Below are 12,919 nucleotides of genomic sequence, written 5' to 3'. Positions count from 1 at the left end.
CATCCCCAAACCCTAATCTTTTCCCTTTCCTTCCCAGCCCCCAAACCCTGCCCTCTGTACCTTTCTCACCACCCGCTTCCCTTCTCCTGTCATCCCCCTACCACCCGGGAAAAAAAGAGATTGCCCCCTCCTTCCACTAGCCCACCCTCCCACCCAAAGAACAACTTCTTCTGCGCAGCTTGTTTTCTAGGCAGCAGCGCTATTGTGATGTCATCGGGGGGCATTGTGACAAGCCGCCAGTGTTCCGTCTCTTCATGTTGTGCACAGTTCAAACGGAAAATACATCAACAGGCAGACTACAGAAAAGCTTACTATCAAAGGTTAGAGGGGGGCTTTCTCAGAGGGCTTTTTACAGTTTTTCTATTCCCAATTAGCCGTTTAAGTGTACTTATTGAAAGTAGTAATTCTTTCATAGGCCGCCCTTTCTTAGTATTTGACGTTCCTTATATTGCGGTATGAGGCTTCGCAGTAGGTTGCAAACATTCATCACCCATGACTGTCCCCAATTGAGCTCAGAAGCTCAATGTCTATCATGACCTCTCTTTTAGAATGTCCAAGAGCAAGCAAACTATTCCTCCAGGAGAGGGCGCCAACAGACTACTAAAGAGATCATCATTACTCAAAGAAAACCCCAAAAACCAATGCATGATAGGAATAAACAGGTAACTTTCTTTGGAGTGGAAGCGGAGAGATCGCACCAGATGCCAATTCTAGATGTTATCACACCTGTGGTCACTGCAGCAGCAGGTGAATCCACTTTGTCCAAAAGGGATCTATTCCATTCAATTGCAAATGATCTAGATAAGACAGAGAACTGCATCACGGGGACATAGCCGAGTTGGTCAGGTTGAGTGGTGATGAGTTTGCTATTTGGATGAATAAAGAAAGTCAAAAGTGTGAAAGATAAAAAACAAAAGGAGGAAGTGTGAAAAGTGAATGGGCCAAATTGAGGTGCATATGAAGACGTATGCTTTCTTCCAATTCATTAAATCGGGCTAATATGAATCAGGTGAATTGAGTTCTGCTTTTGGAAACTGGGTTAAGAAGGGGTGCACCGTTCCTGGAGGTACTGCAATACCAGGTCAATGCGTGGAGTGGACAGAGCAAGCTCTTTTTCCATCTCCCTGTTCTAAAAATCCATTTAATATATGGTCCCCAGATAGGGGACGTATCAGATATTAAACTGATAAGAACAGATACTACACTTGATCTTAGCCAAAAGGCCGAGAAGCGATAACCAGAATTGGTTTGGGCCTCGAGTGGCACCCTGGCCTATGCCGGACACATCTTAGGGAGAGAGAGCGAGAGGGAGACAAACCCACGCCTACACAAGACATTTTGTCACCCAAGCCAACCCTTGAAAAGGCTGCTTTGCAGAGCCAAAACAAGAAGAATGGTGCGTTTTGCAGCCGCCGCCCACTGCAATGAATCTGAATAACTCCTCCTTTAGGGCGCAAGCAACTCCCCTCCCCCTTGCAGTCTTTCCAATTCACGATACAAAAAGACGGACAGGACAGGTTGCCTGACTTTCCGTCACTGCCACCCTTTGCCATCCTTACCCGTAGAAAGCCCTTTCATCATCCCCAAACCCTAATCTTTTCCCTTTCCTTCCCAGCCCCCAAACCCTGCCCTCTGTACCTTTCTCACCACCCGCTTCCCTTCTCCTGTCATCCCCCTACCACCCGGGAAAAAAAGAGATTGCCCCCTCCTTCCACTAGCCCACCCTCCCACCCAAAGAACAACTTCTTCTGCGCAGCTTGTTTTCTAGGCAGCAGCGCTATTGTGATGTCATCGGGGGGCATTGTGACAAGCCGCCAGTGTTCCGTCTCTTCATGTTGTGCACAGTTCAAACGGAAAATACATCAACAGGCAGACTACAGAAAAGCTTACTATCAAAGGTTAGAGGGGGGCTTTCTCAGAGGGCTTTTTACAGTTTTTCTATTCCCAATTAGCCGTTTAAGTGTACTTATTGAAAGTAGTAATTCTTTCATAGGCCGCCCTTTCTTAGTATTTGACGTTCCTTATATTGCGGTATGAGGCTTCGCAGTAGGTTGCAAACATTCATCACCCATGACTGTCCCCAATTGAGCTCAGAAGCTCAATGTCTATCATGACCTCTCTTTTAGAATGTCCAAGAGCAAGCAAACTATTCCTCCAGGAGAGGGCGCCAACAGACTACTAAAGAGATCATCATTACTCAAAGAAAACCCCAAAAACCAATGCATGATAGGAATAAACAGGTAACTTTCTTTGGAGTGGAAGCGGAGAGATCGCACCAGATGCCAATTCTAGATGTTATCACACCTGTGGTCACTGCAGCAGCAGGTGAATCCACTTTGTCCAAAAGGGATCTATTCCATTCAATTGCAAATGATCTAGATAAGACAGAGAACTGCAGCACGGGGACATAGCCGAGTTGGTCAGGTTGAGTGGTGATGAGTTTGCTATTTGGATGAATAAAGAAAGTCAAAAGTGTGAAAGATAAAAAACAAAAGGAGGAAGTGTGAAAAGTGAATGGGCCAAATTGAGGTGCATATGAAGACGTATGCTTTCTTCCAATTCATTAAATCGGGCTAATATGAATCAGGTGAATTGAGTTCTGCTTTTGGAAACTGGGTTAAGAAGGGGTGCACCGTTCCTGGAGGTACTGCAATACCAGGTCAATGCGTGGAGTGGACAGAGCAAGCTCTTTTTCCATCTCCCTGTTCTAAAAATCCATTTAATATATGGTCCCCAGATAGGGGACGTATCAGATATTAAACTGATAAGAACAGATACTACACTTGATCTTAGCCAAAAGGCCGAGAAGCGATAACCAGAATTGGTTTGGGCCTCGAGTGGCACCCTGGCCTATGCCGGACACATCTTAGGGAGAGAGAGCGAGAGGGAGACAAACCCACGCCTACACAAGACATTTTGTCACCCAAGCCAACCCTTGAAAAGGCTGCTTTGCAGAGCCAAAACAAGAAGAATGGTGCGTTTTGCAGCCGCCGCCCACTGCAATGAATCTGAATAACTCCTCCTTTAGGGCGCAAGCAACTCCCCTCCCCCTTGCAGTCTTTCCAATTCACGATACAAAAAGACGGACAGGACAGGTTGCCTGACTTTCCGTCACTGCCACCCTTTGCCATCCTTACCCGTAGAAAGCCCTTTCATCATCCCCAAACCCTAATCTTTTCCCTTTCCTTCCCAGCCCCCAAACCCTGCCCTCTGTACCTTTCTCACCACCCGCTTCCCTTCTCCTGTCATCCCCCTACCACCCGGGAAAAAAAGAGATTGCCCCCTCCTTCCACTAGCCCACCCTCCCACCCAAAGAACAACTTCTTCTGCGCAGCTTGTTTTCTAGGCAGCAGCGCTATTGTGATGTCATCGGGGGGCATTGTGACAAGCCGCCAGTGTTCCGTCTCTTCATGTTGTGCACAGTTCAAACGGAAAATACATCAACAGGCAGACTACAGAAAAGCTTACTATCAAAGGTTAGAGGGGGGCTTTCTCAGAGGGCTTTTTACAGTTTTTCTATTCCCAATTAGCCGTTTAAGTGTACTTATTGAAAGTAGTAATTCTTTCATAGGCCGCCCTTTCTTAGTATTTGACGTTCCTTATATTGCGGTATGAGGCTTCGCAGTAGGTTGCAAACATTCATCACCCATGACTGTCCCCAATTGAGCTCAGAAGCTCAATGTCTATCATGACCTCTCTTTTAGAATGTCCAAGAGCAAGCAAACTATTCCTCCAGGAGAGGGCGCCAACAGACTACTAAAGAGATCATCATTACTCAAAGAAAACCCCAAAAACCAATGCATGATAGGAATAAACAGGTAACTTTCTTTGGAGTGGAAGCGGAGAGATCGCACCAGATGCCAATTCTAGATGTTATCACACCTGTGGTCACTGCAGCAGCAGGTGAATCCACTTTGTCCAAAAGGGATCTATTCCATTCAATTGCAAATGATCTAGATAAGACAGAGAACTGCAGCACGGGGACATAGCCGAGTTGGTCAGGTTGAGTGGTGATGAGTTTGCTATTTGGATGAATAAAGAAAGTCAAAAGTGTGAAAGATAAAAAACAAAAGGAGGAAGTGTGAAAAGTGAATGGGCCAAATTGAGGTGCATATGAAGACGTATGCTTTCTTCCAATTCATTAAATCGGGCTAATATGAATCAGGTGAATTGAGTTCTGCTTTTGGAAACTGGGTTAAGAAGGGGTGCACCGTTCCTGGAGGTACTGCAATACCAGGTCAATGCGTGGAGTGGACAGAGCAAGCTCTTTTTCCATCTCCCTGTTCTAAAAATCCATTTAATATATGGTCCCCAGATAGGGGACGTATCAGATATTAAACTGATAAGAACAGATACTACACTTGATCTTAGCCAAAAGGCCGAGAAGCGATAACCAGAATTGGTTTGGGCCTCGAGTGGCACCCTGGCCTATGCCGGACACATCTTAGGGAGAGAGAGCGAGAGGGAGACAAACCCACGCCTACACAAGACATTTTGTCACCCAAGCCAACCCTTGAAAAGGCTGCTTTGCAGAGCCAAAACAAGAAGAATGGTGCGTTTTGCAGCCGCCGCCCACTGCAATGAATCTGAATAACTCCTCCTTTAGGGCGCAAGCAACTCCCCTCCCCCTTGCAGTCTTTCCAATTCACGATACAAAAAGACGGACAGGACAGGTTGCCTGACTTTCCGTCACTGCCACCCTTTGCCATCCTTACCCGTAGAAAGCCCTTTCATCATCCCCAAACCCTAATCTTTTCCCTTTCCTTCCCAGCCCCCAAACCCTGCCCTCTGTACCTTTCTCACCACCCGCTTCCCTTCTCCTGTCATCCCCCTACCACCCGGGAAAAAAAGAGATTGCCCCCTCCTTCCACTAGCCCACCCTCCCACCCAAAGAACAACTTCTTCTGCGCAGCTTGTTTTCTAGGCAGCAGCGCTATTGTGATGTCATCGGGGGGCATTGTGACAAGCCGCCAGTGTTCCGTCTCTTCATGTTGTGCACAGTTCAAACGGAAAATACATCAACAGGCAGACTACAGAAAAGCTTACTATCAAAGGTTAGAGGGGGGCTTTCTCAGAGGGCTTTTTACAGTTTTTCTATTCCCAATTAGCCGTTTAAGTGTACTTATTGAAAGTAGTAATTCTTTCATAGGCCGCCCTTTCTTAGTATTTGACGTTCCTTATATTGCGGTATGAGGCTTCGCAGTAGGTTGCAAACATTCATCACCCATGACTGTCCCCAATTGAGCTCAGAAGCTCAATGTCTATCATGACCTCTCTTTTAGAATGTCCAAGAGCAAGCAAACTATTCCTCCAGGAGAGGGCGCCAACAGACTACTAAAGAGATCATCATTACTCAAAGAAAACCCCAAAAACCAATGCATGATAGGAATAAACAGGTAACTTTCTTTGGAGTGGAAGCGGAGAGATCGCACCAGATGCCAATTCTAGATGTTATCACACCTGTGGTCACTGCAGCAGCAGGTGAATCCACTTTGTCCAAAAGGGATCTATTCCATTCAATTGCAAATGATCTAGATAAGACAGAGAACTGCAGCACGGGGACATAGCCGAGTTGGTCAGGTTGAGTGGTGATGAGTTTGCTATTTGGATGAATAAAGAAAGTCAAAAGTGTGAAAGATAAAAAACAAAAGGAGGAAGTGTGAAAAGTGAATGGGCCAAATTGAGGTGCATATGAAGACGTATGCTTTCTTCCAATTCATTAAATCGGGCTAATATGAATCAGGTGAATTGAGTTCTGCTTTTGGAAACTGGGTTAAGAAGGGGTGCACCGTTCCTGGAGGTACTGCAATACCAGGTCAATGCGTGGAGTGGACAGAGCAAGCTCTTTTTCCATCTCCCTGTTCTAAAAATCCATTTAATATATGGTCCCCAGATAGGGGACGTATCAGATATTAAACTGATAAGAACAGATACTACACTTGATCTTAGCCAAAAGGCCGAGAAGCGATAACCAGAATTGGTTTGGGCCTCGAGTGGCACCCTGGCCTATGCCGGACACATCTTAGGGAGAGAGAGCGAGAGGGAGACAAACCCACGCCTACACAAGACATTTTGTCACCCAAGCCAACCCTTGAAAAGGCTGCTTTGCAGAGCCAAAACAAGAAGAATGGTGCGTTTTGCAGCCGCCGCCCACTGCAATGAATCTGAATAACTCCTCCTTTAGGGCGCAAGCAACTCCCCTCCCCCTTGCAGTCTTTCCAATTCACGATACAAAAAGACGGACAGGACAGGTTGCCTGACTTTCCGTCACTGCCACCCTTTGCCATCCTTACCCGTAGAAAGCCCTTTCATCATCCCCAAACCCTAATCTTTTCCCTTTCCTTCCCAGCCCCCAAACCCTGCCCTCTGTACCTTTCTCACCACCCGCTTCCCTTCTCCTGTCATCCCCCTACCACCCGGGAAAAAAAGAGATTGCCCCCTCCTTCCACTAGCCCACCCTCCCACCCAAAGAACAACTTCTTCTGCGCAGCTTGTTTTCTAGGCAGCAGCGCTATTGTGATGTCATCGGGGGGCATTGTGACAAGCCGCCAGTGTTCCGTCTCTTCATGTTGTGCACAGTTCAAACGGAAAATACATCAACAGGCAGACTACAGAAAAGCTTACTATCAAAGGTTAGAGGGGGGCTTTCTCAGAGGGCTTTTTACAGTTTTTCTATTCCCAATTAGCCGTTTAAGTGTACTTATTGAAAGTAGTAATTCTTTCATAGGCCGCCCTTTCTTAGTATTTGACGTTCCTTATATTGCGGTATGAGGCTTCGCAGTAGGTTGCAAACATTCATCACCCATGACTGTCCCCAATTGAGCTCAGAAGCTCAATGTCTATCATGACCTCTCTTTTAGAATGTCCAAGAGCAAGCAAACTATTCCTCCAGGAGAGGGCGCCAACAGACTACTAAAGAGATCATCATTACTCAAAGAAAACCCCAAAAACCAATGCATGATAGGAATAAACAGGTAACTTTCTTTGGAGTGGAAGCGGAGAGATCGCACCAGATGCCAATTCTAGATGTTATCACACCTGTGGTCACTGCAGCAGCAGGTGAATCCACTTTGTCCAAAAGGGATCTATTCCATTCAATTGCAAATGATCTAGATAAGACAGAGAACTGCAGCACGGGGACATAGCCGAGTTGGTCAGGTTGAGTGGTGATGAGTTTGCTATTTGGATGAATAAAGAAAGTCAAAAGTGTGAAAGATAAAAAACAAAAGGAGGAAGTGTGAAAAGTGAATGGGCCAAATTGAGGTGCATATGAAGACGTATGCTTTCTTCCAATTCATTAAATCGGGCTAATATGAATCAGGTGAATTGAGTTCTGCTTTTGGAAACTGGGTTAAGAAGGGGTGCACCGTTCCTGGAGGTACTGCAATACCAGGTCAATGCGTGGAGTGGACAGAGCAAGCTCTTTTTCCATCTCCCTGTTCTAAAAATCCATTTAATATATGGTCCCCAGATAGGGGACGTATCAGATATTAAACTGATAAGAACAGATACTACACTTGATCTTAGCCAAAAGGCCGAGAAGCGATAACCAGAATTGGTTTGGGCCTCGAGTGGCACCCTGGCCTATGCCGGACACATCTTAGGGAGAGAGAGCGAGAGGGAGACAAACCCACGCCTACACAAGACATTTTGTCACCCAAGCCAACCCTTGAAAAGGCTGCTTTGCAGAGCCAAAACAAGAAGAATGGTGCGTTTTGCAGCCGCCGCCCACTGCAATGAATCTGAATAACTCCTCCTTTAGGGCGCAAGCAACTCCCCTCCCCCTTGCAGTCTTTCCAATTCACGATACAAAAAGACGGACAGGACAGGTTGCCTGACTTTCCGTCACTGCCACCCTTTGCCATCCTTACCCGTAGAAAGCCCTTTCATCATCCCCAAACCCTAATCTTTTCCCTTTCCTTCCCAGCCCCCAAACCCTGCCCTCTGTACCTTTCTCACCACCCGCTTCCCTTCTCCTGTCATCCCCCTACCACCCGGGAAAAAAAGAGATTGCCCCCTCCTTCCACTAGCCCACCCTCCCACCCAAAGAACAACTTCTTCTGCGCAGCTTGTTTTCTAGGCAGCAGCGCTATTGTGATGTCATCGGGGGGCATTGTGACAAGCCGCCAGTGTTCCGTCTCTTCATGTTGTGCACAGTTCAAACGGAAAATACATCAACAGGCAGACTACAGAAAAGCTTACTATCAAAGGTTAGAGGGGGGCTTTCTCAGAGGGCTTTTTACAGTTTTTCTATTCCCAATTAGCCGTTTAAGTGTACTTATTGAAAGTAGTAATTCTTTCATAGGCCGCCCTTTCTTAGTATTTGACGTTCCTTATATTGCGGTATGAGGCTTCGCAGTAGGTTGCAAACATTCATCACCCATGACTGTCCCCAATTGAGCTCAGAAGCTCAATGTCTATCATGACCTCTCTTTTAGAATGTCCAAGAGCAAGCAAACTATTCCTCCAGGAGAGGGCGCCAACAGACTACTAAAGAGATCATCATTACTCAAAGAAAACCCCAAAAACCAATGCATGATAGGAATAAACAGGTAACTTTCTTTGGAGTGGAAGCGGAGAGATCGCACCAGATGCCAATTCTAGATGTTATCACACCTGTGGTCACTGCAGCAGCAGGTGAATCCACTTTGTCCAAAAGGGATCTATTCCATTCAATTGCAAATGATCTAGATAAGACAGAGAACTGCAGCACGGGGACATAGCCGAGTTGGTCAGGTTGAGTGGTGATGAGTTTGCTATTTGGATGAATAAAGAAAGTCAAAAGTGTGAAAGATAAAAAACAAAAGGAGGAAGTGTGAAAAGTGAATGGGCCAAATTGAGGTGCATATGAAGACGTATGCTTTCTTCCAATTCATTAAATCGGGCTAATATGAATCAGGTGAATTGAGTTCTGCTTTTGGAAACTGGGTTAAGAAGGGGTGCACCGTTCCTGGAGGTACTGCAATACCAGGTCAATGCGTGGAGTGGACAGAGCAAGCTCTTTTTCCATCTCCCTGTTCTAAAAATCCATTTAATATATGGTCCCCAGATAGGGGACGTATCAGATATTAAACTGATAAGAACAGATACTACACTTGATCTTAGCCAAAAGGCCGAGAAGCGATAACCAGAATTGGTTTGGGCCTCGAGTGGCACCCTGGCCTATGCCGGACACATCTTAGGGAGAGAGAGCGAGAGGGAGACAAACCCACGCCTACACAAGACATTTTGTCACCCAAGCCAACCCTTGAAAAGGCTGCTTTGCAGAGCCAAAACAAGAAGAATGGTGCGTTTTGCAGCCGCCGCCCACTGCAATGAATCTGAATAACTCCTCCTTTAGGGCGCAAGCAACTCCCCTCCCCCTTGCAGTCTTTCCAATTCACGATACAAAAAGACGGACAGGACAGGTTGCCTGACTTTCCGTCACTGCCACCCTTTGCCATCCTTACCCGTAGAAAGCCCTTTCATCATCCCCAAACCCTAATCTTTTCCCTTTCCTTCCCAGCCCCCAAACCCTGCCCTCTGTACCTTTCTCACCACCCGCTTCCCTTCTCCTGTCATCCCCCTACCACCCGGGAAAAAAAGAGATTGCCCCCTCCTTCCACTAGCCCACCCTCCCACCCAAAGAACAACTTCTTCTGCGCAGCTTGTTTTCTAGGCAGCAGCGCTATTGTGATGTCATCGGGGGGCATTGTGACAAGCCGCCAGTGTTCCGTCTCTTCATGTTGTGCACAGTTCAAACGGAAAATACATCAACAGGCAGACTACAGAAAAGCTTACTATCAAAGGTTAGAGGGGGGCTTTCTCAGAGGGCTTTTTACAGTTTTTCTATTCCCAATTAGCCGTTTAAGTGTACTTATTGAAAGTAGTAATTCTTTCATAGGCCGCCCTTTCTTAGTATTTGACGTTCCTTATATTGCGGTATGAGGCTTCGCAGTAGGTTGCAAACATTCATCACCCATGACTGTCCCCAATTGAGCTCAGAAGCTCAATGTCTATCATGACCTCTCTTTTAGAATGTCCAAGAGCAAGCAAACTATTCCTCCAGGAGAGGGCGCCAACAGACTACTAAAGAGATCATCATTACTCAAAGAAAACCCCAAAAACCAATGCATGATAGGAATAAACAGGTAACTTTCTTTGGAGTGGAAGCGGAGAGATCGCACCAGATGCCAATTCTAGATGTTATCACACCTGTGGTCACTGCAGCAGCAGGTGAATCCACTTTGTCCAAAAGGGATCTATTCCATTCAATTGCAAATGATCTAGATAAGACAGAGAACTGCAGCACGGGGACATAGCCGAGTTGGTCAGGTTGAGTGGTGATGAGTTTGCTATTTGGATGAATAAAGAAAGTCAAAAGTGTGAAAGATAAAAAACAAAAGGAGGAAGTGTGAAAAGTGAATGGGCCAAATTGAGGTGCATATGAAGACGTATGCTTTCTTCCAATTCATTAAATCGGGCTAATATGAATCAGGTGAATTGAGTTCTGCTTTTGGAAACTGGGTTAAGAAGGGGTGCACCGTTCCTGGAGGTACTGCAATACCAGGTCAATGCGTGGAGTGGACAGAGCAAGCTCTTTTTCCATCTCCCTGTTCTAAAAATCCATTTAATATATGGTCCCCAGATAGGGGACGTATCAGATATTAAACTGATAAGAACAGATACTACACTTGATCTTAGCCAAAAGGCCGAGAAGCGATAACCAGAATTGGTTTGGGCCTCGAGTGGCACCCTGGCCTATGCCGGACACATCTTAGGGAGAGAGAGCGAGAGGGAGACAAACCCACGCCTACACAAGACATTTTGTCACCCAAGCCAACCCTTGAAAAGGCTGCTTTGCAGAGCCAAAACAAGAAGAATGGTGCGTTTTGCAGCCGCCGCCCACTGCAATGAATCTGAATAACTCCTCCTTTAGGGCGCAAGCAACTCCCCTCCCCCTTGCAGTCTTTCCAATTCACGATACAAAAAGACGGACAGGACAGGTTGCCTGACTTTCCGTCACTGCCACCCTTTGCCATCCTTACCCGTAGAAAGCCCTTTCATCATCCCCAAACCCTAATCTTTTCCCTTTCCTTCCCAGCCCCCAAACCCTGCCCTCTGTACCTTTCTCACCACCCGCTTCCCTTCTCCTGTCATCCCCCTACCACCCGGGAAAAAAAGAGATTGCCCCCTCCTTCCACTAGCCCACCCTCCCACCCAAAGAACAACTTCTTCTGCGCAGCTTGTTTTCTAGGCAGCAGCGCTATTGTGATGTCATCGGGGGGCATTGTGACAAGCCGCCAGTGTTCCGTCTCTTCATGTTGTGCACAGTTCAAACGGAAAATACATCAACAGGCAGACTACAGAAAAGCTTACTATCAAAGGTTAGAGGGGGGCTTTCTCAGAGGGCTTTTTACAGTTTTTCTATTCCCAATTAGCCGTTTAAGTGTACTTATTGAAAGTAGTAATTCTTTCATAGGCCGCCCTTTCTTAGTATTTGACGTTCCTTATATTGCGGTATGAGGCTTCGCAGTAGGTTGCAAACATTCATCACCCATGACTGTCCCCAATTGAGCTCAGAAGCTCAATGTCTATCATGACCTCTCTTTTAGAATGTCCAAGAGCAAGCAAACTATTCCTCCAGGAGAGGGCGCCAACAGACTACTAAAGAGATCATCATTACTCAAAGAAAACCCCAAAAACCAATGCATGATAGGAATAAACAGGTAACTTTCTTTGGAGTGGAAGCGGAGAGATCGCACCAGATGCCAATTCTAGATGTTATCACACCTGTGGTCACTGCAGCAGCAGGTGAATCCACTTTGTCCAAAAGGGATCTATTCCATTCAATTGCAAATGATCTAGATAAGACAGAGAACTGCAGCACGGGGACATAGCCGAGTTGGTCAGGTTGAGTGGTGATGAGTTTGCTATTTGGATGAATAAAGAAAGTCAAAAGTGTGAAAGATAAAAAACAAAAGGAGGAAGTGTGAAAAGTGAATGGGTCAAATTGAGGTGCATATGAAGACGTATGCTTTCTTCCAATTCATTAAATCGGGCTAATATGAATCAGGTGAATTGAGTTCTGCTTTTGGAAACTGGGTTAAGAAGGGGTGCACCGTTCCTGGAGGTACTGCAATACCAGGTCAATGCGTGGAGTGGACAGAGCAAGCTCTTTTTCCATCTCCCTGTTCTAAAAATCCATTTAATATATGGTCCCCAGATAGGGGACGTATCAGATATTAAACTGATAAGAACAGATACTACACTTGATCTTAGCCAAAAGGCCGAGAAGCGATAACCAGAATTGGTTTGGGCCTCGAGTGGCACCCTGGCCTATGCCGGACACATCTTAGGGAGAGAGAGCGAGAGGGAGACAAACCCACGCCTACACAAGACATTTTGTCACCCAAGCCAACCCTTGAAAAGGCTGCTTTGCAGAGCCAAAACAAGAAGAATGGTGCGTTTTGCAGCCGCCGCCCACTGCAATGAATCTGAATAACTCCTCCTTTAGGGCGCAAGCAACTCCCCTCCCCCTTGCAGTCTTTCCAATTCACGATACAAAAAGACGGACAGGACAGGTTGCCTGACTTTCCGTCACTGCCACCCTTTGCCATCCTTACCCGTAGAAAGCCCTTTCATCATCCCCAAACCCTAATCTTTTCCCTTTCCTTCCCAGCCCCCAAACCCTGCCCTCTGTACCTTTCTCACCACCCGCTTCCCTTCTCCTGTCATCCCCCTACCACCCGGGAAAAAAAGAGATTGCCCCCTCCTTCCACTAGCCCACCCTCCCACCCAAAGAACAACTTCTTCTGCGCAGCTTGTTTTCTAGGCAGCAGCGCTATTGTGATGTCATCGGGGGGCATTGTGACAAGCCGCCAGTGTTCCGTCTCTTCATGTTGTGCACAGTTCAAACGGAAAATACATCAACAGGCAG

General features: G+C 46.5%; 8 non-coding genes across 8 annotated transcripts; all 8 read right to left on the bottom strand.

Moving 5' to 3' along the window:
• Positions 1-1,044: 1,044 nt before the first annotated feature.
• LOC142273615 (U2 spliceosomal RNA) lies at positions 1,045-1,235 on the bottom strand. Its single transcript, XR_012738099.1, has one exon. It is a non-coding gene; the product is annotated as a U2 spliceosomal RNA (small nuclear RNA).
• A 1,387-nt stretch (positions 1,236-2,622) lies between these two features.
• On the bottom strand, positions 2,623-2,813 carry LOC142273613 (U2 spliceosomal RNA). The gene has a single exon (XR_012738097.1). It is a non-coding gene; the product is annotated as a U2 spliceosomal RNA (small nuclear RNA).
• Positions 2,814-4,200: 1,387 nt separating this feature from the next.
• Positions 4,201-4,391, bottom strand: LOC142273612 (U2 spliceosomal RNA). The gene has a single exon (XR_012738096.1). It is a non-coding gene; the product is annotated as a U2 spliceosomal RNA (small nuclear RNA).
• Positions 4,392-5,778: 1,387 nt separating this feature from the next.
• Positions 5,779-5,969, bottom strand: LOC142273611 (U2 spliceosomal RNA). Its single transcript, XR_012738095.1, has one exon. It is a non-coding gene; the product is annotated as a U2 spliceosomal RNA (small nuclear RNA).
• A 1,387-nt stretch (positions 5,970-7,356) lies between these two features.
• On the bottom strand, positions 7,357-7,547 carry LOC142273610 (U2 spliceosomal RNA). The gene has a single exon (XR_012738094.1). It is a non-coding gene; the product is annotated as a U2 spliceosomal RNA (small nuclear RNA).
• Positions 7,548-8,934: 1,387 nt separating this feature from the next.
• Positions 8,935-9,125, bottom strand: LOC142273609 (U2 spliceosomal RNA). Its single transcript, XR_012738093.1, has one exon. It is a non-coding gene; the product is annotated as a U2 spliceosomal RNA (small nuclear RNA).
• A 1,387-nt stretch (positions 9,126-10,512) lies between these two features.
• Positions 10,513-10,703, bottom strand: LOC142273608 (U2 spliceosomal RNA). Its single transcript, XR_012738092.1, has one exon. It is a non-coding gene; the product is annotated as a U2 spliceosomal RNA (small nuclear RNA).
• Positions 10,704-12,090: 1,387 nt separating this feature from the next.
• LOC142273607 (U2 spliceosomal RNA) lies at positions 12,091-12,281 on the bottom strand. Its single transcript, XR_012738091.1, has one exon. It is a non-coding gene; the product is annotated as a U2 spliceosomal RNA (small nuclear RNA).
• Positions 12,282-12,919: the final 638 nt, after the last annotated feature.

Source organism: Anomaloglossus baeobatrachus, unplaced genomic scaffold (assembly GCF_048569485.1).
Source record: "Anomaloglossus baeobatrachus isolate aAnoBae1 unplaced genomic scaffold, aAnoBae1.hap1 Scaffold_3648, whole genome shotgun sequence".
Lineage (NCBI taxonomy): Eukaryota > Metazoa > Chordata > Amphibia > Anura > Aromobatidae > Anomaloglossus > Anomaloglossus baeobatrachus.
This window is presented reverse-complemented; position numbering and strand designations above follow the sequence as displayed.